This window comes from Notamacropus eugenii, chromosome X (assembly GCF_028372415.1).
Source record: "Notamacropus eugenii isolate mMacEug1 chromosome X, mMacEug1.pri_v2, whole genome shotgun sequence".
Lineage (NCBI taxonomy): Eukaryota > Metazoa > Chordata > Mammalia > Diprotodontia > Macropodidae > Notamacropus > Notamacropus eugenii.
Window position 1 is genome coordinate 14,310,215 of NC_092879.1, and position 25,717 is coordinate 14,335,931.

Consider the following 25,717-nt stretch of genomic DNA (forward strand, 5'->3'; position numbering starts at 1 on the left):
TCCTTCTCTCTGGTTATTAATCCAGGTCTTTAATTACAAAAAAGTGCTAAGAGGTCCTTTCATTTTGCAATTTCACACCACCATTTTAATTGTGCAAAGTTTTCCTTGCAAATTTCTTTGAGATTTTTGGTAAAAATCCTTCTACTTAATGAGAGCTCTAAAGGTTCTTAATTCAGTTAAACTCAGTATTTATTAAGAACCTCCTGTGTACTAGATAGGAGATGGGACAAAAGGTTTAACTATGACATCATAGCTTCCTACCCTCAGAAAACTTAAAGTGCTTTAAGCAGACTTGACAGTAGCACAAGTAAACATTAACTACAAAACAATGGACATAAATGAGTAAGAATAAATATGCAAAGAAGTATATGAGGTCTCTAGGGGGAGACATCTTTACCAATGAAGGGGACCAGAGAAGAATTCCTAGAGGTAATATTTGAACTAGGCCTTACAGCATGGGAAGAACTGCCACAGGGGGAGAGTGGGAGGGTGTTACAAGTACAGCATGTCACAAAAGTCTTAGAGCAGCTTTAATCTTTACTAGCTTTACAAGTATAAATGTTACAAACTTACCAAAGCAATTAACTTAAAAAATATCTTAAATTTTAAATGTGTGTATATTTCTTATATGCAATATGGAATAGATTTCTTGTTGTTTTGCTCATCCTTCATTGATTAAAGAGATCATGCCATCAGTTCTTACATATAATCAGAAATATATAAACATTATAAATTATATTAGAAATATATAAGAAAACTATTTCTTCTTCGTCACATTAATATTATAAATTATGTATTATAAATCAGTATATATTTAGGAAGAAATACGTTTTTATTAAAATTCAACATAACCATTATCTTGCACTATACATTTCTCCAGTTGATGTTCAACCTTATTTTAAAAAGTTTCATTAAGCTCAGTGGCTGAAAGGATTATATTTTTGCAATCCTAGCTTTAAGATGGAGAAAGGAAGGGAACGAACATTTATATTTTTAACACCTACTACGTGTCAGATAACTGAGTGCCTTACAAATATTATCTCATTTTATCCTCACAACCACCCAGCAAGGTACGTGGTGTTACATTTGAAGAAACTGGGGCAGACAAAGGCTAAGTGACTTGCTTAGGTTTACATAGCTAGAAAGTCTGTGAGGCTGAATTTGAAGTCAGGTCTTCCTGATTCCAGACCCAAAACTCTAACTACTGTGCAACCTAGCTGCCTCATCTGAAGAACAAGGTTTTGATGTGTACATTTTGATGAGACTCAACAAAATAAAGTCTAGTGAAGATAGATCAGTTAACTCAAGTGGCTGAGTGAGAGAACCTCTTCTATTGATTCACCAAACAGAGAAAATGGCATCCAGAAACTATCATTTACTGACTGGGGGTGGGTGAGAAGGGTGACTGCTCAGAATTCTACTGAGTGGAGAATGGATTGTAGTGCGGAGAGATTGAGGCCAAAGGACTCACTAGGATATTGTGATAGTCCTAGCATGAGGTCTCAACTTTTTTCAGAGTGATGGTGGCATCAGAGGAGAGAAAGGGAAGTATTCAAGTGACATTGGAAATTAGGAAGAAGGTAAGACTTTGGAAGGAAAGATAGCGAGCTAAATCCTTGATGTGTTGAGATTGAGAGCCTATGGGACATCGAGTAGTAGATATCTGAAAGGCAGTTAGAGATGGGACAGACTGGATGTTGGGAGAGAAATTAGGTCTGTACAAATGGAATTGAGAATCATTTACTAAGAGATGATCATTGAATCCATGGGACCTATTGAGATTAGTAAGCAAAGTGGCATATGGAGGGAGAGGAGAAGAAGGCTTAGCACAGAGTCCTGGGGGACTCCTTCAGTTTGCAGGAGTGATGGAGATGCAGATACGTCAAAGGAGACTTGGAAGGAAGGATCAAACTAATGGGAGAACTAGGGGAGAGCTGCGTCACCAAAGCATTGAGAGAAGATAGAAGTGAAGAAGATGATTAAAGGCTGCAGAGATCAAGAAGAAGAAGGATTGAGAAAAGGCCATGAAATTTTACCTTTAAGATAGCATTGGTTACTTTGGAGAGGCAGTTTCAGCTGAATAATGAGATGGGAAGCCAGACTGCAACAAGTGAAGAAGAGGGTGAAAGAACAGGAAGTGAAGGCATCTACTGTAGATGATCTTCTCAAGAAGTTTAGCCATAAAAGGAAAGAGAGCCATAGAACAACAGCTATCAGGGAAAAATGAATCAAGGAAGGGATTTCTGAGGAGTGGGGAGACATGAACAGGTTTGTAGGTCCAAGGGAATCAGTCAGTAGATGTGGAGTGATTGAAGGTTAGTGAGAGAGTAGGGATGACAGATGACAGATGACTTGTGCATGTACAGAGGTTTACCTGGGCGAAGAGAAGGGCCGCCTCTTCATATGACATAGGGCTGAAGGAGGAGATAGTGGCATAAAGCATCTGAGTGGTAGGAAATAAGGAATAAGGGGAAGGGGGAGCTCTCTGCAAAAGGTCTCAATTTCTTGTCAGTGAAATAAAGATCAAGGATCTAAGAGTGCAGGGGCAGGGGAAGCTATGGAGATCTGAGGTAGTAGTCGGGAGCCCCTGAAGTATTTTAAGCAGAAGAGTAATACTGAACAGCCTACTCTAGTGGGAAGAACAGTGGATTTGGAGTCAGACCCAGATTCAAATTGACTTTGTATGGTCTTTTGAGGCCTCAGTTTCCTCATCTATGATGGATAAATTATATCTAAGATCCCCTGCAACTTGAAATTATATAATTCATATTCAAATATAAACAATATATTAAAATATTAATACTATATAAATTATATAACTTTCTCCACTAAAATTATTAGGTCACCTCCAATGGAGGTGCTAGGTGGCAAGATGGATAGAGTGGTAGGGTTGGAATGAGGAAAACATGAGTTGAAATCTGACCGCAGATATTACCAGCTGTGTGACCCTGGGTAAGTCACTTTCTTTGCCTCAGTTACCTCACCTCTAAAATGAGGATTATAATAATAGCACCCACCTCTCAGGGTTGTTGTGAGTATCAAATAAGACAATAATTGCAATGCACTTAGCACAGTGCCTAGCACATAGTAGGTATTATATAAATGTTAGCTGTAATTACTGTGGAGATATCTGAAAATGGTAATAAACTGATCACTGTCTGAAAAGGCTGTTACTCATTTTACCTCTAAATGGAAATCATCCTTTCTCTGAATTTGGATGTGATATCTTTGTTGAGTCCACAGACTGACATCTGAAACAATGCCTGATACCACAGTATAAATGCCCTCTTTCTCAGAAGCCAGCCTCTACCTGTCCCTCTACCCAAGGAGATAGAATCCAGAGAGTTGAGCTCTGGGCTGTTTCTGGTCTAGAGGATGGGGTGAGATTCTTACAGTTCAGGGAGGATTCTGGACCCTAAGGGGGTCTACTGGCATACTGACTTGAAATGTAACCTGACACTTAGAGGGGTCCTTTCTTACTGGATATAGATCTATTCTTGGCATGATTCAGGGCTACAAAGGACTTTTCAAACTTGTTCTTGTCCACGCTTGTACTTGGACAGACTTGGGGAGATAGTGGAGGATAGAAGGGTCTGGTGTGCTGTGGGCTATGGAGTGGTGAAGAGTTGGATGTGACTGAGCAATACACATATAATGTATACATATAAGACATACATATTACAACATATAATACATACACAATACAGCATATAACACATATTTATGAAATATATACATATAGAAAATATATACACATATACCCATGATATGTATATAAGATGCATACATGTAGACATATTTCTATGATGCATCTATGATATATGTATACAAAAATATGCACATGCGTATATATGTCTATGCTATGTGTATCAACACATATCAATGACATATAAAATATATACATACATGTACACATATTTGTGATATATGATATAAAAAAATTCTATAGACACTTGTGTCTGTATAGTATCTATACATAAATATATTTGTAATATACATACATATTTATGTGTACACATGTGTATGACACATATGCATATACACATACGTGTGTATATTTAACTTTATAAACAAGGAAGGATGATTACTTTTTTAAGTCAGATTTGTGGGCAAGAAGGTGGAATATTACTTGCAAAGCTGTGTTCTGTTGGTATTTCAGAAGTCCCCATTTACAGTCTTTGTTTCATGCCTTCCCATGGTTATGTTTGCTATCATTCTAGCTATATGTGTACTCACATATCCCCCCACATATGTCAGTGCATCAATGCTGACAACTCTCAGAAGTCGGGAGTTGTATTCAGTTTTATGAATACCACATCAAGCTATGCTCCATCCTTTACAAATACCAGCTGATAATGGTGATAGAATATTTTACACTTATCACAGCCTTTTGCCTCCAAAGAGGTGAAAATAGCTCTTCCTATATGATCTCCTTCATTCTCAGGTTTTTTTTATCAGTGTTTTTGTATGTATGGTGGCCCACAGATATACCAAAAAGCTTTAAAATGCTCTAAATTGTTTTCCAGTCTTTTTGTATGAACAAGCTTACTTTTAATCAGTCATCTCCTATTTGGTCTTGTAGGCATTACTTTTAAAAAATTCATCATAAAAGAAGAATTGAAGTTAAAAGGCAGCAACACAATAAAGCACCTGACTGAGCATTGGGGAGATAGAAAGTCTCTTTTATTCTTCCTTCCTTTTTTGGGAAGCAATTGGGGTTAAGGTACTTGTTCAGGGTCACACAGTAAGTATCTCATTTGAACTCAGGTCCTCCTAACTCCAAGACTGGTGCTCTATCCACTGCACCACCTAGTTGCCCCAGTTCTAATCTCTTTTTGACATGAATTAGCTGTGTGGCCTTGTGCAAGTCTCTGTTTTTCCAAGTCTTCATGTTCTCATCTGTAAAACAAGGGAGCTGGACTAAGTATAATTTAAGTATTAACAATTGTTCGATTCTATATTCCTTAATTCTACGTTCTCTTTCCCAATCTTTTCTCTCACTTGTTCTAGTTAAGGGCTATCTCCTCACTTTCCTTAATGTAATAGTCATAATTTTGTCCCCTCCTCAGAATGACCAGAGTTCATATCCAGGTGCAGACACTTCTTCACTATGTAAACCTGGCCGAATCACTTAAGCTTCATATCTCCTAGTACTATTTGTTGTAAAATGGGGATAATAATAGCACTTGCCTCACAGAGTTGTTGTAAAGATCAAATGAGATAATTATAAAATGCCTGGTACATAGTAGGTGCTTAATAAATGTTTGTTTCTCCCACCCCTCTCTTTATACATGCTACAGTCTAACCAAAGTAGACTAGAACATTCGCTGTCTTGATGATTCCAGTTAGTTCTGTGGGAATGGATGTGTGGAACAATACTTAATACATTAATCACATGGAACTTCTGCTTAGCATTCAGAGCTCTTCATAACCTAGCTCTCCTCTACCTTTCTGATTTTCTTATACCTTACTCCTTAATCTGGTGATGCTGGTCTCCCAGCTCCTCCACAAATCAAACACTCCATCTCTAGGCTCCAGGCATTTTCTCTGGATTTCCCCATGCCTGCAATGTTTACCTTCCTCAGCTCCACCACCTGACTTTACCTGGCTTCCTTTAAAATCCCACCTTCCAAAGGAAGCCTTCCCAAACTCCAGTGCCTTCCTTTTGTTAAATATCTCCTATTTATCCCATATATAGTTTTCTTTGTATAGTTTTGTTTGCATGTTGTCTCTTTGGTTAGACTGTTAAGCTCCTTGAGGGCAGGGATTTAATTTTGGCCCTGTTTGTATCCCCAGTGCTTAGCATAGTGCCTGGCACATAGTAGGTGCTTAAAAATGTTTGATTGATTGATCTTCCTTTTTCCATTTACAGTGGTACAATAGAAGGAGTGCTGGGCTTAGAGTCAGGAAACAGGTTCAAATCCCACCTTTTGTAATTATTAGCTGTATTATCATGGGTAAGTCAACTAACCTCTCTGAGTCTCAGTTTTCTTATCTGGAAAACATGAATAATAAAACTTGTACTACGCACTATCTACTTAAATCTTTAAGTATAACACATACATATTAGTTAGAAAACAATTAAAATATCCATTACTTATATTCCATATATTCTAGAATTCACAGATTCCTGCATCAAAGCTATAATAGTTGACCATCATACTAACTGACTGACATATTGGTGTCTCTTCTTAGTTCACCTTAGTTTTGGGCAGGAGTGGGGAACCTGTGTCCCCAAAGTTACAACATGTGGCCCTCTAGGTCCTCAAGTACGGTCCTCTACTGAATCCAAACTTCACAGAACAAATCCTCTTAATGAAATGATCTGTTCTGTAAAACTTGCACTCAGTCTAAAGGCCACACCCAATGACCTAGAAGGCCATCAGTGCCCTGGAGTTTGCAGGTTCTCCACCCCTCATTTAGGCCATCCTCACTTCTTATCTAGGGTACTGCAGTGACTTCTTAGTTGGCCTCCATGACTCAAGCCTCTCCCTGTTCCAGTCCATCCTACACATTGGTGCCAAAGGGATTTTCCTGAAGTACAAATCTGACCCTGTCACTTGCCTACCAAGTAAAACCCAGGGGCCCCTTATTGCTTGTAGGATAAAATATGAATGCTTCTGTTTAACCTTCAAGCACTCCACAACCTGACCTCAAGCTATCTTTCCAGCCTCCTTGTCCGTCACTCTCCCTCCTCAGCGAGCCAACCAAACTGGCTTTTTTTTCTGTTTCTCATACCCTATTGGGGGACAGCTCTGGACCAGGGTCCCCTGTGAGGACCGTGAGACGCCTGAGGGTCCGAACCTGCTTACTTGGAAGGCTAGCTGGTCTAGCAAGCCACGAGGTACTGGGATGGCCCTGGTAACAGGCTGGCTCCACCCACGGGGAGGCACTTGGGAGGAGCTCGCCCGCCCATGGGAGGTACGGGGGAGGAGACAGGGGATAATAAAAGGGGATGACTATGAGAGCTGGAGAGAGAGAGAAACGGAATAAAGCTTGCTGGCTGCAACTCCTTTCGGGTGCTCTGCCTGTTTATTCCCCTTCCCCAACAGGGAGAGGGAATTCCCTCCCCCGAACCAGGAGGAGGGCCGGAGACGTCCGAGGACCGGGAATAGGTAAGTAGAAGGCGAAGGCCCGGGAGTCGCACCGGGCATCTGGCGCCCCGAACAAGGGACCGCCGTAGGGAGAGGAGAATCCGCCTTGCCCCACAGTAGTAGCCTTGCTCCGCTACTGCGGGAAGATTCAGGCAGCCTCAGTATTGAGACGTGGCTTTGACCCGCTACTGCGGGAAGATTCAGGCAGTCTTAATATTGGGAAGTGGCCAGGATGGGTCAGGGAAATAGTTTTCCCAGTTTAAAGCCCGAAGATAAAAGAGTACTTGCTTGTCAGCTGTATAAGCTTTGTAAGATCTATGGGCTTAAGCCCCACATTCGGGACTGTAGAGCATTTGTGGAAAAGATCTGGGATGTCTCCCCTTGGATAGAGCATTGTGGGTTATGCCCAGCTAAATGGGACATAGTGGGACAACAGATGGTTGCCTATGAGAGAGTGAACCCGGGTGTATTAACAGAGGAGGACTTTACGTTCTTTCAAGTGGTCACCGCACTTTTGTGCTCGGATCCCTGTCCCCTCTGGCGATCAAACGGCGAGACCCAGTCAGGGCAGTCCCTTCAAGGGACGACAGAAGAAGAAGAGGAATCCGATGAGGATGATCCCAACCCCAAGCCCTTATATCCATGGGGTATGTTAAGAGAATATGCAGGCAGGGACTCTAGAGCCCCGAGGGGAAGAACAAAAGGGAAAGTTGAAAAGAACTTTGAAGAGAGAGTTCCAGAGGGTGTGAAACCGTTGAGAGGTGGCACGAGACCGATAGTTAAGAAGTACCGTAAGGGAAAGTCTGATGAGGGAACGCCCAAGAGGGAGTGGAAAGCCCCCGAGACAAAGGGAAAGTCTGATGAGGAGGGAATGCCCAAGAGAGAGTGGAAAGCCCCCGAGGCAAAGGGAAAGTCTGATGAGGAGGGAACGCCCAAGAGAGAGGGCTGGGGAACTCTCAGGAAAAAGTTTCAACGGAATTTGGGAACTCCCAGTCCTCCCGAGGTCAGACTGAATGCCCTCTCCTTCTCCCCAGCCGCCACGTCCTTGTCACAATCATCACAAGGAGCGCGGTCATTTACCTACGGGCGGTCTGGGCCCTCGGAGCCTCTGAGCGTACTCACTCAGAGCCTATCCGCAGCTTTGGTGGAGGGACAGGAGATAGATTTAGAGGAGTGGGAGGGGGCCGGCGCTTACCCTATCATTGTGGAGCGGGATCCGATGGGAAACGAGAACCGTTTCCATCGACCAGTGCCCTTCAAATTATTGAAAGAACTGAAGGAGGCCGTCTCCAAATACTGCCCTTCGTCACCTTATGTGAAACATCTCCTTGCGAATACCACAGCCACTTGGCTGTGGGCCCCAGCTGATTGGAGGGAGGTATCGGGGGCTATCCTTACACCAGGACAGTTAGTGGCTTATGGCGCTGCCGTTAGACAAGAGGCGCTCAGATATGTCAAGGAACACAATATTGCAGAGACAGAGGATGCTGTGAATATGATAAAAGGGGCAGGGCCATACTCGCAGCTTATTGACCAGCTCCAATTCGATCCTCGGGTGATGGCTGCAGTTCAGTATTGTCATATTAGGGGTTTTGCCAAGATTGACGCCCCGGGGACTATGAGGGACAAGTTGGTAGGGCTAAAGCAGAGGGCTAGCGAGTCCCCCACTGATTTTGTGAGTCGGGTCCAGCTTGCGGTCCGGTTGTCTCTTGGCGGGCTTGGGACCTCCCTCGAAGAGCTAGTAGAGAGGCTGTTAGACATTCCACCTAAAGACACCCACCAAGCCATGGTGACGGCGGTGGCCCAAGGGGTGACTCAGGCCCTTCAAGGTATCAAGGCCCAGAAACAATGTTATCGCTGCGGCCAAATGGGGCACTTTAAGAGCCAGTGCCCTGTCGCTAAAATGGGAGCATTGCCCACCTGTTTTCGCTGTGGGAAACCGGGCCATATTGCCAAACATTGCCGTCTAAAGCAGCAGCCTCAACCACCTCGGTCGGGAAACGGGAAAGGGGGCCTCCCTTGGGGGGGCCCCCGACCCCAGAAACAGATCTTCCCAGTGGAGGCTGTAGGCCCTGTCCCTGCCCCCCAGCCTGGGAATTCTGTACCCCTATCGTTCCCACAGCAGTATCAACAGGCTCTCCAAAAATTGCAACCCTAATATGCACGTCTACCACGGATTCCCCCAACGCCAATTTAGTTATAAGACATTGGCATACTGAAGGGATCGACGTGCCCCCCGCTCCTTTCCCCCGTCTGGTGGTGGGACCCTCTGGCTATGTGCCATTTATAGTCCATACTCAATTGTTGGCTAGCGGATCCTCTACCATTTATTTGACCAGTCCTCATTGTTATCCCATAAACATTGCCTCAGGAACTCGCGTTGGGAGGGGTATCTATCTGCCTTGGGTTGAAGAGTCCGGGCAGGAAACCCATCAAGTTAATTGGTGCTTTCCCATTGTGGGTGATCGCCCCATGATACAAGTTTTGGTTGAAGGACGCCCAATCATGGGTCTGCTCGACACCGGAGCAGATATTTCAGTCATCAATGCATCCCAGTGGGACCCCAGTTGGGCAGTGAACGATGGTGCTGCCCAGGTTGCTGGAGTAGGGGGTGCCAGTTTGGCACTACTGGCTGCTAAACATTTGAATTGGACCTTTGAGAATCATCAGGGGTATTTTAGGCCTTTGAAATTAACCGGCCTTGCCTACGCCCTTTGGGGGCGCTACCTTCTTCAGCAACTTGGGTTACACCTCACCACTCCAGAACACCTTCAGTTAAACATGCTGGGGCCACTGTGACGGTGAGCAGCCCACCTATAACATGGAAAACCGAGACCCCTGTGTGGGTTGAGCAGTGGCCCCTAACCCCTCAAAAGCTCACCGCCTTATGCGTTATAGTTGCTTCCCTTTTGGAGCAGGGCCGCATTGAGCCCACTACAAGCCCTTACAATTCTCCTGTTTTTGTTATAAAAAAGAAAAATGGATCTTGGCGCATGCTCATAGACCTCAGAGAGATTAATAAATGCATGCTGCCTATGGGGGCGCTACAACCTGGTCTCCCTAGCCCTGCTGCGATCCCCCGAGATTTTAGTATGACAATTATTGACATCAAAGATTGTTTCTATAGCATTCCCTTATATCCACAAGATAGAGTCAAATTTGCCTTTTCCATTCCCTCGGAAAATCGCTAGCAGCCATATGAAAGGTATCATTTTTTTTTTATTTTGTAATTTTTAACAATCACTGCCACACAATTGTGATTTTATCCCCCCTATCTACCCTCCACTCCCCCCCTCCCTCCCCACGACTGCATACAATTCTCTATAGATTCTACATATACTTTCCTATTGAGTATATTTTCACTATAGTCATGCTATGTAGTCATACCAAGATAAATGAAAGAAATCGTATAACAAATCAGAACATGATACACAAACACATACACATACACAAACATGATCTGCTACAATGTGTGAGTGACTTCCATATTTCTCTCTCTGAGTGTGGCAGGCATTTTGCCTTGAGATCCTTCATTGGGATTTTTTTTTTTTTTTGGTAAGAAGTTCTTGTGTTATTACAAAAATCTAAGTCTACCAGAAAAAACTCTCGCACACTGTGGTCGTTGCTGTGCACAAAGTTCTCCTGGTTCTGCTCCTTTCACTCAGTATCAGGTCATACAAATCCTTCCAGGCCTCTCTGAAGTCTTCTTGTTCGTCATTTCTTATGGCACAATAGTACTCCATTACATTCATATACCATAATTTATTCAGCCATTCCCCAATTGATGGACATCCCCTTGACTTCCAGTTTTTGGCAACTACATAGAGTGCTGCTATAAATATTTTTGTACATGTGGGACCCTTTCCCATTTTTATGATCTCTTGGGGATATAGTCCTAGTAGCGATATTGCTGGGTCAAAGGGTATGCACATTTTTGTAGCCCTTTGGGCATAGTTCCAAATTGCTCTACAGAATGGTTGGATGCGCTCGCAGCTCCACAAACAATGAATTAGTGTTCCAACGTTCCCACATCCTCTCCAGGATTTATCATTTTCTTGTTCTGTCATGTTTGCCAATCTTATAGGTGTGATGTGGTACCTCAGAGTTGTTTTGATTTGCATCTCTCTAATCAATAGTGATTTAGAGCATTTTTTCATATGATTATAGATAGCCTTAACCTCTTCCTCTGAAAATTGCCTGTTCATATCCTTTGACCATTTATCAATTGGGGAATGACTTGTATGATTATACATTTGGGTCAGTTCTCTATATATTCTAGAAATGAGGCCTTTATCCCCGAGCTTAGCTGTAAAAATTCTTTCCCAATTTACTACATCCCTCCGGATTTTGGTTGCATTGGGTTTGGTTGTGCAAAAACTTCTCAGTTTAATGTAATCAAAGTTATCCATTTTGCATTTCATAATGCTTTCTATCTCTCCTTTAGTAAAGAATTCTTCCCTTCTCCATAGATCTGATAAATACACTATTCCTTGCTTCTCCAGTTTATTCATGGTATCAATCTTTATACCTAAATCATGTACCCATTTGGACTTTATTCTTGTGTACGGTGTCAGGTATGGGTCTATGCCTAATTTCTGCCACACTGTTATCCAGTTTTCCCAGCAATTTTTGTCAAACAATGAGTTCTTATCCCAGAAGCTGGGGTCCTTGGGTTTATCAAACAGAAGGTTGCTATATTCCTTGCCTACTGCATCTTGAGTGCCAAGTCTATTCCACTTGTCTACCTCTCTGTTTCTTAGCCAATACCAAGTGGTTTTGATAATTGTTGCTTTATAGTACAGTTTGAGGTCTGGTAGCGCTAGGCCACCTTCCCAAGCATTTCTTTTCATTAGTCCCTTTGATATTCTGGACCTTTTGTTTTTCCAAATGAATTTTGATATTATTTTGTCCAGCTCTAGAAAGTAATTGTCTGATACTTTAATTGGTATGGCACTAAATAAGTATATTAATTTGGGTAGAATTGTCATTTTTATTATATTAGCACGGCCTATCCATGAGCAACTAATGTTTTTCCACTTACTTAAATATGACTTTATTTGTGCAAAAAGTGTCTTGTAATTGTGTTCATATAATCCCTGGGTTTGTTTTGCAGGTAGATTCCTAAGTATTTTATATAGTCTCCCCTAATTTTAAATAGGATTTCTCTTTCTATCTCTTGCTGTTGGACTTTGTTGCTAATATATAGGAATGCAGAAGATTTGTGTGGGTTTATTTCGTACCCTGCAACTTTGCCAAAGTTGTTTATTAATTCTAGTAATTTTTTACTTGAATCTCTGGGATTCTCTAGTAAATCATCACATCATCTGCAAAGAGTGATAACTTAGTTTCTTCTTTGGCTATTTTAATTCCTTGGATATCTTTATCTTGTCTAATTGCTACAGCTAACATTTCTAGTACCATATTAAATAATAGTGGTGATAATGGACAAACTTGTTTCACCCCTGATCTTATTGGGAATGCATCTAGCTTATCCCCATTGCATATAATGCTTGCTGAAGGTTTTAGATAGATACTGCTTATTATTTTATGGAAAGTTCCCTTTATTCCTACATTCTCCAATGTTTTTAGTAGGAATGGATGCTGTATTTTGTCAAAAGCTTTTTCTGCATCTATTGAGATAATCATGTGGTTTTTGTTAGCTTTGTTGTTGATGTGATCGATAATGCTAATAGTTTTCCTAATATTGAACCAGCCCTGTAGTCCTGGTATGAATCCTACCTGATCATAATGTATTAATCTCATGATAAGATGCTGTATTCGTTTTGCTAGAATCTTATTTAAAATTTTTGCATCTATATTCATTAGGGAAATTGGTCTATAATTTTCTTTCTCTGTTTTGTCTCTTCCTGGTTTGGGTATCAAAACCATATTTGTATCATAGAACGAATTTGGGAGGACTCCTTCTTCCCCAATTTTCAAGAATAGTGTATGTAGTATTGGAATTAACTGTTCTTTAAATGTTTGATAGAATTCACTTGTGAATCCATCTGGCCCTGGAGATTTTTTCCTAGGGAGTTCATTGACAGCTTGTTCAATTTCTTTATCTGAGATGGGGTTGTTTAAGTATTCAACTTCCTCTTCTGTTAATCTGGGCAATTTGTATTTTTTAAAATATTCATCCATCTCGTTTAGATTATCGAATTTGTGGGCATAAAGTAGGGCAAAGTAGTTTCTAATTATTGTTTTAATTTCCTAATCATTGGAGGTGAGTTCACCCCTTTCATTTTTAATATTAGTAATTTGGTTTTCTTGTTTCTTTTTTTTAATCAGATTGACCAAAGGTTTATCAATTTTATTAGTTTTTTCATAAAACCAACTATTGGTTTTATTTATTAATTCAATAGTTTTCTTAATTTCAATTTTATTAATCTCTCCTTTGGTTTTCAGTATTTCTAATTTGGTATTTACTTGGGGATTTTCAATTTGTTCTTTTTCTAGCTTTTTCAACTGCAAGCCCAAGTCAGTGATCTCCTCTTTCTCTATTTTATTTATGTAAGCATTCAAAGATATAAAACTTCCCCTAATAACTGCTTTTGCAGTATCCCATAAGTTTTGGTATGTTGTCTCACTATTGTCATTCTCTCGAATGAAATTGTTGATTGTTTCTATGATTTCTTCTTTAACCCAACCCTTCTTTAGAATTAGATTATTTAGTTTCCAATTGATTTTTGGTTTCTCTTTCCATGGCCTTTTATTACATGTAATTTTTAATGCATTATGATCTGAAAAGGATGCATTGATTATCTCTACCTTTCTGCACTGGATTGTGAGATTTTTATGTCCTAGTACATGGTCAATTTTTGTAAATGTTCCATGTACCGCTGAGAAGAAGGTATATTCCTTTCTGTTCCCATTTAATTTTCTCCAAAGATCTATCATATCTACCTTATCCAGAGTTTTATTTACCTCCTTAACCTCTTTCTTGTTTACTTGGAGGTTGGACTTATCGAGTTCAGAGAGGGGGAGGTTGAGGTCCCCCACTAGTATAGTTTTGCTATCAATTTCTTCCTTCAACTCCCCCAACCTCTCCTCTAAGAATTTGGATGCTATACCACTTGGAGCATACATGTTTAATAATGATATTGCTTCATTTTCTATGGTGCCTTTTAGCAGGATATAGTTTCCATCCCTATCCCTTTTGATTAGATCTATTTCTGCTTTTGCTTTGTCTGAGATTAGGATTGCTACTCCTGCCTTTATTACATGAGCTGAAGTAAAATATATTCTGCTCCATCCTTTGACATTTATCCTATGTGTATCCCCCCGTTTCAAATGTGTTTCTTGTAAGCAGCATATTGTTGGATTATGGCTTTTAATCCATTCTGCTATCCGTCTCCGTTTTATGGGAGAGTTCATTCCATTCACATTCACAGTTATGATTACAATCTGTGTATTTCCCTCCAACCTCTTTCCCACCATTTGTGCTTTTAGCTCTCCCATCTCCCTTCCCCTCCTCAATAGTATTCACTTTTCTCCCCCTCCTCCTGCAGCCTTCCCCTCCTTCTTTCGATCCCCCTCCCTTTTAGTCCCCTTTACTCTTATTGCTTCTTTCCTCCCTTTTAGCCACCCTCCCCTTTCTTCCCCCTTCCCCTCCTACTACCTATAGAGCTAGTTAGGATTATCTACTTAAGATTATTGTTCCCTCCTTTGAACAAATCAGATGAGAGTACCTCTCAAACAATGCTCATCTCCCTCCCCTCCTTCCCTCTACTATAGTTTTGTACTTCTTCCTGTGATATAATTTGCCATTTTCTGCTTCCCCCTTTTCACACCTCCTATTAAATTCCCTTCTCATACTTAAATCATATTTTTGACATGACATCATTTACATTATGCCCGTTCCCTCTACATATATCCCTTTTATCATAATAGCTGCACAGTTCTCAAGATTAAGAGGTATCATCTTCCCTTATAGGGAGGTAAACAGTTTGCCCCAATCGAGTAGCAAGTTTTTGTTTTCGTTTTTTCCCCTGTTTACCTTTTTATGATTCTCTGGAGACCTGCATTTGAAGATCAAATTGTCTATTGAGTTCTGGTGTTTTGGTCAGGAAGCTCTGGAAATCCCTTATTTCTTTGAATGACTTTCTCCTTGCCTGAAATGTTATGCTGAACTTTGCTGGGTAGTTGATCCTCGGTTGGAGTCCCAACTCCTTTGCCTTACGGAATATTGGGTTCCAATTCTTTCGATCTTTTAATGTAGAAGCTGCAAGGTCCTGTGTGATCCTGACTGTGTGTCCTTGATATTTGAATTGTTTCTTTCTGGCTGCTTGTCGTATTTTCTCCTTCACTTGATAGCTCTGCAATTTGGCAACTATATTTCTTGGGGTTTTGAGTTTGGGATCCCTTTCGGGAGGGGAACGGTGGATTCTTTCGATGACTATTTTGCCCTCTGAGTCTAGTACTTCTGGACAGTTTTCCTTGATGATTTCCTGGAAGATATTGTCCAGACTCTTTTCTTCATCATGGGTTTCTGGCAGGCCAATAATTCTTAGATTTTCTCTCCTGGATCTATTTTCCAGGTCAGTTGTTTTTCCAATTAAATATTTTACATTTTCTTCTATCTTTTCATTCTTTAGATTTTGTTTGACTGATTCTTGTTGCCTCATTGAGTCATTAGTTTCTACTTGCCCAATTCTAATCTTCATCGCAGTGTTTTCTTCAGTTAGCTTTTCCATCTCCTTTTCCATCTGACCAATTTTTCCCTTTAAGGAGCTATTTTCTCCATTTAGTTTTTGTACTTCTTTTTCAATTCGACCAGTTTTCCCAGTTAGGTTTTGGGTTTCCTTTTCCATCTGATCAATTTTCCCAATTAGGTTTTGGGTTTTTCTTTTCCATTTGAGTAGCTCTTCCTTTTAGGGAATTATTCTCTCCAGTTAATTTTTGAACTTCCTTTTCCAGTTCTTCAATTTTCTTTTTCAGATTGATGTTCTCATCAGTGAATTCTTTTTTTATGGTTTTAAAATCATTGGCCAGTTTTTCTTTTATATCCTTCTTCAGACGTTCCAGGTAATCTAGTTGTGCTTGCGAGAAATTCATAGTCCCCTCTGAGGTTTCAGATGGAAGTACAGTCTCAGCTCTGACCTCTTTGGTGTTTGTGTTTTGGTCCTTATCCCCATAGAAATATTCTATGGTATTTTCACTTTTCGTCTGCTTTTTCCGATTCATGATGTTGGCTGAGTGTTGTAGCTTTTGATTCTTTCAGTCAGAAGGTACAGATCTTTAAGTTGAGCTGATGTGTGTCTAGGCTAAAAGCAGGCTTTTGTTTTTTGTTTCCCCGATCAACCCTGGGGTTAGCTTGTTAGGTATGTGGGAGGGGTGGTCTGTCCTCAGGATATCTCCTCAGCTGACTTGAGGCAAAGGCAAGGTCAGGGGATGGTGATCCCAGCTTCCCTATTGTCTTCCCTTTTCCCCTGGAGGGCTGGGGCACGCCTCGAAGCTAACGCGTGTTCCCGCCCCTCCTTGGGCTCGTCTCCCGGCTCTGAGGCTTGCCTGGGTCTCTGTGCGAATTTTCTCTGCCTTGGGTCGTCTGTCCCTCCAGCCGTCTCCGCTACCATAGGAAGAATCCCCCTTTGCCACTTTTCCAGCCTCTGGTGTTATGAGACCACCCGCCCCCTTCTGCTGTTCCCGCTGATCCAGGATTAATCTGGGGAAGAATTTTATGGTTCCCTCATGGTCATCAGGGGGGAGGAGAGAGCACTTACTGATCACTCTGCCATCCCAGTTCCTGGAAGTTCAAGTAGTGACCCACCGAAGTCCGTCTTCAGGCTGAAGATTTCAAGGGCTGCTGCGCTGATGTCTGGCACTCAGCGGCTCTCACCGGCTCGGCCTGGCTTATCTCCTGCTCCGCTGGTCTCGCCCGCCACTCTCGGGCTCCTCTGGTCCCCTCCACCCTGCCGCGCCGACCGCGCTGCGCTGTGCGCCGGGGTCTTATCCCCGCGGAACAGATCCCTCCCGTGGACCCTCCGGTCCAGCCTGGGCTCCGAATCTGTCAAAGTCCGTCACCCACTGGATTCTACACCTCCAAAGTCTGGTCAGACTCTCCCTCCGGACATATCCAGAGGAGTTTTTCCAGGAGCTTAGGTGAGTCGTTGCTTTCACTCCGCCATCTTGGCTCCGCCCCCCCCAAAAGGTATCATTTTACCCTGCTCCCTCAAGGGATGGCAAACAGTCCTACTATGTGCCAAATGTATGTCCACGCCATCCTCTCCCCACTCAGACAATGCTTCCCCAAGGCCATTATCATTCATTATATGGATGACATTCTTATTGCCACACCTAGTCAGTATTCCACAATGGCGCTTACTCAACTTATGGTCGATACCTTAGCTGCCCACGGGCTAACTGTGGCTCCAGACAAGGTACAGACTACACCCCCTTTTCAGTATCTTGGCCATGAATTGAAACAAGGACGGATTGCTCGCCGTCCTCCGAGCATTGATCTTTCTCAGCTCACCACTCTCAACGATTTTCAAAAGCTGATTGGAGCTATACAGTGGATGCGGGAAGTTACCCCTATCCCTGATGGTGAATTATACCCGTTGTATGATTTGCTGCGAGGGGATCCCGCTCTGCTTTCACCCAGACATTGGACATCCGAGGCCTTAATGGCAGCCAAGAGCATCCTCAACAGATGCTCCACAGTTGTTGTGCGACAGGAACCCAACCAACCCATTTATGCCACTATATTAAAAGCCAGTACTTTCATTGGGTGCCTCTATCAATCACATGGCATTTTGGAGTGGCTGTACCCCCCTCGCAACAAAAAGGCCCTTCCACATAAATGGCGAATGGTCGCCCAATTTTTTCTTTTAGGGGCCGAGCGCTGCCTATTGGCTTTTGGCAGATTTCCCATTTTGAATTTAGAGGCATCAGAGGAAGCCTTAAGGTGCTTCTCCGATGAGATTCCAGAATGGGCCTCTCTTTTATGTATGTGTAATACCATAAAGCTTCCGCTCCCCCCAGCGCTTAGAGGATGGGAAGTCCTTCCTATCCATATGCCTTTTACTATTGTATCTCTACAGCCAGTTACGGGACCCACTGTTTTTACGGATGCTACTAAAAACCATAGGGCTGCGGTTTATATCCCTTCCAGGCAATTCCTTAAGGTGTACACCACCAAGCATTCCTCAGCCCAGAAAAATGAATTGCTGGCAATACAATATGCTCTCTCCATATTACCTAATGAGAGCTTTAATCTTGTTACTGATAGCTTGTATTGTGCAAATGCTATTGCTGCTTTACTTTTTGCCCTAATCCCCGTGCTTCAACTATAGCTCAAATCCTATATGACAACGCTCTACTCCTCTTTATGTATTGCATATTCGCTCACATATGTCCACCATAGGACCCATTTATCAGGGTAATGATATTGTAGATAAAGCCCTTATATTCCCTCTGCATTTAGAAGCACAGGTAGTCCATGATAAGTATCACCTATCTGCCCAATCTTTGCGACGCCTTTATGGATTGTCCAGAGAAAACGCTCGCTAAATAGTCAAACAGTGTACCAATTGTGCCCCATTTCGCCCTCTTGCCCGAGACACCGCAATTAACCCCCGTGGTGATCTCCCTAACGATCTTTGGCAAATGGATGTAACACATTTTGGCAAAGTTCTTATACATGTTTGTATTGATACGGCCTCCAATTTTATTATGGCCTCTATACAGCCTAAGGAAACAACCCACGCAGTGCTCGATCACCTTTATGGTTGTTTTGCCGCGGTTGGAGTACCCCAAGCTATAAAAACAGATAACGGGCCAGCTTATACTTCTTCTGCCTTTGCCTCTTTTTGTAAAGAATTTTCTATTATTCATATTACTGGCATCCCATATAATCCCACAGGTCAGGCCATTGTTGAGCGTGCTAACCGCACTATAAAAACTCTTCTGTTAAAACAAAAAGGGGGAGTAAGGGCGGCGGGGCGCCTCTCCCGAGGTGACTGGCACAAGCCGTCTTCACTCACAATTTTTTGCAAATCCGAGACGGTGGCACATGCCCCGCACAAAGATTTTATCTCCACGAGATGGGAGGCAGAAGGGAAAGGCCATTAAAGGCCCCTACTGCCCGCCTCACTGGAGCTCGAATCCGGTGGAGGGACCCAGAAGGCAAATGGCATGGCCCTGGAGTAGTTATAGCGAGAGGTCAGGGGTATCTTTGCGTCCAACCAGATGGAGCTGACCCAGGGACGGAGATCTGGATCCCCACACGATGGGCAGTTGAGCTGCGAAAAGCCGAAAGCAAGGAGGAGACGAGGGTGGAGAGGAAGGCACCGTCCGAAGTGGGTGTGCAAACAGAGTGAGATAACCATGCTCACACTTCTGATGGCCTTACAACAGTTCCTTCCTGGGTCCGAGGCTGTCCAGTCCAAATGGTACAACGCCACCCCCGCAGAGCAGCGAGCCGAGGATCAAAGGGGCGACACCTACTGGACATTAGCACAGGGACTCCCCGCCTTATGCAGACTCAACATTCCTCAACCTTCCCCAATCAATGGCCGGAGGTCCGCAAAGCCCTCCAGGGGGCTATGCTGGCTTACAACGCCACAGATGACATCCATCAGTTGGACTTGCTTATTGATCAGCTGAATGACCTTTCCAGAACGTTTGAGGAAAAGCGTGAACAAGAAGAGCGTTCCATCTTCGATTGGTTACAACGAATCCTGGACTTGCATTGGCTGCCAGGCGTGCTCTCCTCCGTTGCAGTTCCTGTCCTTATGTGTCTTGTCCTGCCGTGCCTCCTGAAATGCCTCCTGCAATTATTGACACGGGCACTAGAGAGTCTTAAAGGCGATGTTTGGTTTCTGAGACATTGCAAAGACAGGTCCCCTGGGGGGAACCACCAAATCTACCCGTGTAAAACAAAAAGGGGGAGATGTTGGGGGACAGCTCTGGACCGGGGTCCCCCGTGAGGACCGTGAGACGCCTGAGGGTCCGAACCTGCTTACTTGCCAGGCTAGCTGGTCTAGCAAGCCACTAGGTACTGGGATGGCCCTGGTAACAGGCTGGCTCCACCCACGGGGAGGTACTTGGGAGGAGCTCGAGCGCCCATGGGAGGTACGGGGGAGGAGACAGGGGATAATAAAAGGGGATGACCATGAGAGCTGGAGAGAGAGAGAAACGGAATAAAGCTTGCTGGCTGCAACTCCTTTCGGGTGCTCTGCCTGTTTATTCCCCTTCCCCAACAGGGAGAGGGAATTCCCTCCCCCGAACCAGGAGGAGGGCCGGAGACGTCCGAGGACCGGGGAGAGGTAAGTAGAAGGCGAAGGCCCGGGAGTCGCGCCGGGCACCCAACCCTCCATCTCCTTTGGTACCAGCTATCCCCCATACCTCAAATGCCAGATTCACAACTCCAACATTACCTCTGAGTCTAAATTCTTTCTTTCCTATAGATCAAAGAATTTTTCAAAGAAGTAGGATTTTGGAAAGACCTGGGATTCTCACTGGGGAGCTCTTGGTTGTCAGTCCTCTGCCCCGCTTTACCTCCTCGACATCTCTCTGAGATACCCCTTTTCTTTACTTGAACAACTAGGATTTTAGTTCAGGAACTCATTGTCTCTCACCTGGACTTCTGCAGTAGCAACCTCATCTGTTCTCATTCCAGGTTTTCCTACACATTGCTATCAAAGCAGCAATGTATCTACTGGGCAAGCAAGGCACCCTGAGGCTGGGACAGGAGGCACTGTGTGTGATATGAGTCATGATGGCTGTCTCCAACTACTGACCAACTGTAGTCACAGCCACTGAAGACCCAGAATAAAAAATTTTGGACATCAAAGTCCTTGACATCGACAAATGGTTCTCCATCAGATATGTGGCCTTATCACTGCCAAATGGTGGTAGAGAAGATGTATCAACCACTGTTGGCTGTGGAATCCTAAGGGCTATGGGATCTTTCCATCTGACTTAAGGCTGAAACTTCCTATGCATGCATGCGTGTGTTTGTGTGTGTGTATGTGTCTGTGCACACACGTGTGCGCATATGCTCTCCCATTGGAAGGTGGGCTCCATAAGAGAAGGGACCATCTTTGATTTTCAATTGGTGTGAATGTGCTTAGTACAGCGCTTTGCACATAAGGGCTTATTCAATCATTCCTTCCTTTATTCATTCATACCCAGAGCTGTAAGTCTTTATTTCACAGTAAATTTAGGGAGAGATGCAGGATTTGTGAACTTTCAGCAGTTCAGCACCTACTTAGCAAGAATAATTTGTTAAACAGAAAGATACCACATAGGAGCTGGAATAAGCTGCTTCCCTGTTCTATCCTGCGTAAATCCACCCTGATCCCTGCTGGGGTCTCTGCTTCCCTACCTCTAGGGTGGTACCCCAGAACCCTCTCAAGTGAGGGCACATTTCATGAACTTGTTCTGGATGTTATTTGTGATTCTTACCGAGGCCACAAAAATTCCTAACTGTAGTTCCTTAGATATCTTCAGCCGTAGGAGGTTTTTTGGTGAGATGGCTGGCAGAGTTATCGTCCAAGTAGACACGCTTGCTTTGGCATCCCCTCCTCATGTGTTCCTTTACCACATTATTTATACGATGAACATTCAGTGAATGTGTCCCTTTATCTTAATGGTCAGAGAGCTGACTCATTATTTTGTATTGAATCCAAGACACTGCATTTATTTTTAAAAGGAGGACATTCCCAAGACATCTATGCTGTGTGAACAAGAACTGATTTCATTAGAAATTTGTGTGCTCAGGAAATGTAGTTTTAACACCAAATTCAACAACAGGAGAACAGCACTAACAATGATTTTAATTCCTTTCTTTAATAAGATAGGCTGTAAACTTCAAATAGTTATTCCTAACAGTAGCCATATAGGGGTGAGTGAGTTAAGGGGTTTGTTTATACAAAGTCAAGGACAAGAAAAGGGATTAGGGGCTTGTCTAGAGCTCCATGAGGGAATGTCTTGTACATCTTCATGACCTCACTAGCCTTATGGGTAGTCTCCCTGCCTCAAGTCTCTCCCTAGACTAGACAATCCTGCACTCAGTTGTGGCCACGATTTTTCTAAGGCACTTGTCTGACTAGGTCATCCTCCCAGCTAGTGTGCTCCAGTAACTATCACCTCAAAGATCAAACATAAAATCTTCTACTTGGCTTTTCAAGCCTTTTATAATCCATCCCCTAACTTGCCCTTTAGTCTCTTTACTCTTCACACCATCCCAAATACTCTATGATCCTATGACTCTGACCTTTCTGTTATTTCTTCAAGAAAGAGGGTCCATCTTGTCTTTGTGGCTTTGATAGCTTTTCTCAGTGCCTGTGAAGCTCTACCCCCTCATCTCCACCTCCTAGTTGCCAATGAAAAGCCAGTCAACAGCTTGCTAAAGGAGACTCAAAAAAAGTGGTGAAGAAAATAACACCTTTAAAAATAGACTAACTCAAATGGCAAAAGAGGCCCAAAAACCCAATGAGAAGAAGAATGCTTTAAAAAGCAGAAGCAGGTAAATGGAAAAGGAGGTTCAAAACCTGAATGAAGAAAATTGTTCCTTAAAAATTAGAAAGGAGTAGATGGAAGTTAATGACTTCATGAGAAACCAAGCAATCACAAAACAAAATCAGAAGAATGAAAAAATTGAAGACAATGTGAATATCTCATTGGAAAAACAACTGACCTGCTAAATAGATCCAGGAGAGACAATTTAAAAACTATGGGACTACTGAACCCATGATCAGAAAAAGAGCCTAGATATCATCTTTCATGAAATTATCAAGGAATACTGTCCCGGTGTTGTAGAAACAGAGGGTTAAATATATGTTGAAAGGATCCACCAATCACCTCCTGAAAGAGATCCAAAAAGGGTCCTAGGAGTATTTTATCCAAATCCCAGGGTTCCCAGATCAAGGAGAAAGAAGAAACAATTCAAGTACTGTGGAAATCCAATCAGGATAACACAAGATTTAGTAGTTTCTACATTAAGGGATCGAAGGTCTTGGAATATGATATTCTAGAAGTCAAAGGAACTAGTGTTAAAACTAAGAATCACCTACTCAGCAAAACTGAGTATAATACTTCATGGCAAAAAATGGTCATTCAACAAAATGGAGGACTTTGAACATTCCTGATGAAAAGACCAGAGCTGAATAGAAAATCTGACTTTCAAACACAAGAATTAAGAGAAGTACGAAGATGTAAACAGGAAAGAGAAATCATAATGGACATACTAAAGCTGAACAGTTCGCATTCATACATGGAAAGACAATATTTGTAACTCTTGAAACATTTCTCACTACTTGGATAGTTTGAGGGACTATACACACACACACACATACATACACGCACACACACACACCCATATACATTCACACACACAAACATACATGCATACATACATACATATATATATACACACACAGAGAGAAGCAGAGAGAGCGACAGACAGAGAGACAGATAGGGTGAGTTGAATAGGAAGGGATAATATAAAAAAAATTAAATTATGGGTGAGAGAGGAATATAGTGGGAGGAGAAAAGGAGAAATGGAATGGGGCAAATTGTCTCTCATAAAAGAGGCAAGAAAAAGCTTTTTCAGTGGAGGGGAAAAGGGGGAAGGTGAGAGGGAAAAAGTGAAGCTTACTCTCATCACATTTGGCTTAAGGAAGGAATAACATGCTCACTCAATTTGGTTTGAAAAATCTGTCTTACACTACAGGAAAGTGGTGGAGAAGGGGCTAAGTGGGGTGGGGGGTATGATAGAAGGGAGGGCAAATGAGAGGAGGGAGTAATTACAAGCAAACACCTTTTGGGAGGGGCAAGGTCAAAAGAGAGAACAGCATAAATGGGGGCAGGAGAGAATGGAGGGAAATATAATTAGTCTTTCACAATATGACTATTATGGAATTCCCTTGCATAACTGTACATGTATAGCCTATACTGAATGGCTTATCTTCTTAGTGGGGCTGGGATGGGGATGGAAGAAGGAAGAGAAGTTGGAACTCAAAGTTTTAGGAACAAATGTTGAGAATTGTTTTTGCTTGCAAGTGGGAAATAAGAAATACAGGTCGTGCGGTATAGAAATCTATCTTGCCCTACAAGAAAAGAAAGAAGGTGGGGATAAGGGAAGGAAGGGGTGTTATAGAAGGGAGGGCAGATTGGGGGAGGCTGTAATCAGTATGCATGGTGTGTTGAGGTGCTGGGAAGGGAGAGATGGGGAGAAAAATTGGAACTCAAAATCTTGTGGAAATGAATGCTGAAAACAAAAAATAAATAAACAAATAAGTGAGTATGTAAATAGATAAATAAATAAAAGAAATATGGGAGAACGAGAACAAAAGAGAATTCATCTCTGACCAACCTGCCTCTCCCAAAGAAACCCAGGGTATAATAAAAAAAAAAGAATAAAGGGCAGATAATGAGATGTAAAAGTAAGTATAAAGATGCATCTATGATACTCTATTATTTTACATAGTCAGAAGAAAATTTCTTTCAATTTAAAAAGGAAGTTGGCCAGTAGCTTAGAGAAGATTAACCATGATAGACCTTAAAAAAGCTGTTTTACATTCAGTCCAGGAAAAAGACACCAGTGAAACAAGAACTGAGTTCCTGAGAGGATATAAAATCTTTGATTCTCTCTTAGAGGGGTGGAAGAGGAAGGAATTCTCTCTCTCCCCCTCCCTGTTTGCCTATGATACTTTGAAGTAAAGTTGTTTGACTAGTAGGAGATATCCTATTCATCAGGAAGCAGAGATACATACTCTCCAGACAGACATAGAAAAAAAAAAGAGGTTGTCGTATGTGAAGAGGAGAAATGTAGCACCTTTAACAGGAAAAAGAGAGAGGTGACTATGTACTCGAGAAAAACTCGCCCTGGCAATAATAATAGCTAATATTTATACCGTGTTCTAAGGTGCCCACAGTGCTTTGCATATATTTACTCACTTGATTCTCACATTTGCCTCTAAGAAAAGCAAGTCTGAAAGAAGTTAAGTAAGTTTCCCAAGATCACACAGTTCATAAGAGTCTGAGGTAGGATTTGAACTCACATGTTTTTTATTATAACTCTAACAGTTTAGTCACTGTACCATCCAGATGCCTAACCTAGCTGAGTAGCCTGCCAAGTGGAAGCAAGAAGCATAAGGACTCCATGAGGAATGAAAGGAATTCAACTTCCTTTAGTTCTTGAAGTGAGTTGCCTTGGCTACAGGTGTTTCCTATAGGTGTGTCCCACAACAATTATGGTCTAAGTTTGTACCCACTCTTCCTTGGATGTTATGGATATTAACACAAACTGGATATATTTTCTTTCTTTTTCTTCCTGTGGCACATTAGTAAATGCTTCCTATCAACTTAAATGTGTCTACTGGCTGACTGTTAATAGGAAACCTATTAATTTGGGCTTGCGAGCCATAGTGCTTAGAATGTAGACTCACAAGATACCCTAGAACCTGTGAGTGGTAAGTGTCCTCTGAGGAACCAACCAAGGAGTTGGAATACAACTTGGGGAATATAAGAAGAGGTGCTACACCTATGTGAAGGATTTTTTCCTCAATTAAAGGATTACTCATTATCCAAATTAGTAAAAGTTTTTATATTTCTTTTTGCACCATGGCATATATAACTTTTCAAAACATGCTTTTATTATTGTCAGAAACAAGTTC